The sequence below is a fragment of the Bison bison genome, unplaced genomic scaffold (assembly GCF_000754665.1).
Source record: "Bison bison bison isolate TAMUID 2011002044 unplaced genomic scaffold, Bison_UMD1.0 scf7180017864492, whole genome shotgun sequence".
NCBI lineage: Eukaryota > Metazoa > Chordata > Mammalia > Artiodactyla > Bovidae > Bison > Bison bison.
The window spans coordinates 5,983,614-5,986,444 of record NW_011495051.1 but is presented as its reverse complement, the minus strand read 5'-3'; positions in this window follow the sequence as shown (position 1 = coordinate 5,986,444).

Sequence of the window (2,831 nt, the reverse complement as noted above, 5' to 3'; positions counted from 1 at the left end):
CAAGGCCTGGACCCTAACTGACCACCATGTCAGCCAACCAGGGCCCTTTGCTCTCCGAACTGTCCAATGGTGAGGCGGGGTGGGCCGCACTGGCCCGCGCCCAGGGTTTGGGGGCGGGGATAGGGGCGGGGCCTGGAGTGACGGTCTTTGAGGGCTTTCTGTCCAGGGTGGGGAGCTGAGTGCTGACCGGCTCAGGGCGAAAGGGCTTGGATCTCATCCACCGGGGACAGGGAGCCATGGGAAGACTCTAAGTAGGAAAGTTACCCGGTGGGACTTGTATATATGGAAGATCCCTTAGGTGGAAGCTGGAAGGACTGATGCTCCTTTCCCAGTGTCTGGGTGAGGGATCCGGACCCTGGATCTTTTCGACCTCAGGGTCTTCGTGCATGCTCTTCCATCTTCCTGAAGTGTTCTTCCCTGCACCTGTTCACTTGGCCACCTTCTCCTATCTTTGAGGGCTCAACTTATGTGTTTCTGTCCTCTAAAGACCTAACGTGGACCTTCAGTTACGAACCTGATAGCTACTTTCACTATCTGGAAAAAAAAAAAAAAATATATATATATATATATATATAATTTATTTGTATACTTATTTGCCATCTGTCTCCCAGTAAGGACAGGGAATTGATTGATTTTGGTCACTGCTTTATCCAGTGCCCCGAGCACACAGTAGGCACTTAATAAATGTTTATTGAAGACTCACAGACATAGAGAACAGATGTTGGTTGCTAAGGAGGGGTTGGGAGAAATAGGAAAAACTATTATATAGAGAATAAGATAAACAACAACATCCTATTGTATAGCACAAGGAGCTATATTCAATATGCTAAGTCACTTCAGTCTGACTGAGTGTCCGACTCTTTTGCGACTCCATGGACTATAGCCCTCCAGGTTTCTCTGTCCATGGGATTCTCCAGGCAAGAATAGTGGAGTGGGTTGCCATGTCCTCTTCCAGGGGATCTTCCCGACTCAAGGATTGAACCCGTGTCTCCTGCATTAGCAGGCAGGGTCTTTACCTCTAGAGCCACCTGGGAAGCCCGTGCTATATTCAATACCCTGTGATCATCCATAATGGAAAAGACTATGAAAAAGAATACATATATATATATGTATATATATATGTATAACTGAGTCATTTTGCTGTAGAGCAGAAATTAACACAAAATTGTAAATCAACTACACTTCAAAAAAAAGTTTTTAAATGTTTGTTCAGAGAATGATTTGACATTACATTGAACTCTGTAACCCAGTTGGAATGTAGTATGATCTAAAGTGACCCTCCAGATCTTTTTCTCAATTAATTTAGCATTTATTGAGCACATACAGTGTTCCAGGCACTGTGCAAGTCCTTGAGGGGAACATAGTCCTTGCCATCCTGGGCCTCAAACCTGAGAGGAGGAGATAGACTTTCAAGTTATGGTTTATGCTAAAGGGGTGAGAGGGGTGGGAGCTGGAATCTATGGGAACAGAAAGGGGGGCACATCATTGACCTAGAGTGTCTGGGTAGGCAGCCTGCAAGGATGACACTTAGGAAAGGTGCTCCAGATAGTAGAAATTGCACATGCAACAGGTGATATGGTGAAATTTGACTAAGTCGTGATGTTGGTGGGAGGCGAGCTGGAGGGACAGGCAGAAGGGTATGTCTGAAGCAGCTCAGACTTAATCTGCTAAAATGGGGCCCACTGGAGGTAGGTTACTTTATTTCAGAGATTCATCCATTTGTCCCAGTGCCACTCTGTTTTAACCACAGTATCTTTAGAATATATTTTAACATCTAATACTCCACTTTTTGCAAAATTCCTGGGTTGTTTCCATTGTCTTTTTTCTTCTTCCAGATAAGCCATAGAATACTGTTGTTTCCCCCATAAAAACTGTACTGGAATAGATAGATAGATATTACAAAACAGAAACATACTGACAGACTTCAAAAACAAATTTATGACTACCAAATGGGAAAGGTTATGGGGGAGGGGTAAGGGGGGAGGGATAGATTAGGATTTTAGGATTAATATACACATACTACTATATATAAAATGGGGCTTCCCAGGTGACACTAGTGGTAAAGAATCCACCTGCCAATGCAGGAGACGCAAGGGACTCGGGTTCAATTCCTGGGACAGGAAGAGCCTCTGGAGTAGGATATGGCAACCTGCTCTAATATTCTTGCCTGGAAAAATTCCATGGACAGAGGAGCCTGGTGGGCTACAGTAATAGATAAACAAGGACTTACTATATAGCACAGGGAACTCTACTCAGTATTCTTTAATGACCTGTATGGGAAAAGAATCTGAAAAAGAATAGATACATGTATAACTGAATCATTCTGCTGTACACCTGAAACTAACACAACATTATAAATCAACTGTAGCAGGCTCTCTCTGAAAGTCACTCAGTGGTGTCTGACTCTTTGTAACCTGCCAGGCTCCTCTGTCCATGGAGTCCTCCTGGCAAGAATACTGGAGTGGGTAACCACTCCATTCTCCAAGGGATCTTCCCGACCCAGGGATTGAACCTGAGTCTCCTGCATTGCAGATGCAGACGAAGTCTTTACCATCTGAGCCACCAGGGAAGCCCTAAATCGACTATCAGTTCAGTTCAGTTCAGTTCAGTCGCTCAGTCCTGTCCGACTCTTTGCGACCCCATGAATCGCAGCATGCCAGGCCTCCCTGTCCTGTCCATCACCAACTCCCGGAGTTCACTCAGAATCACGTGCATTGAGTCGGTGATGCCATCCAGCCATCTCATCCTCTGGCGTCCCCTTCTCCTCCTGCCCCCAGTCCTTCCCAGCATCAGAGTCTTTTCCAATGTGTCAACTCTTCGCATGAGGTGGC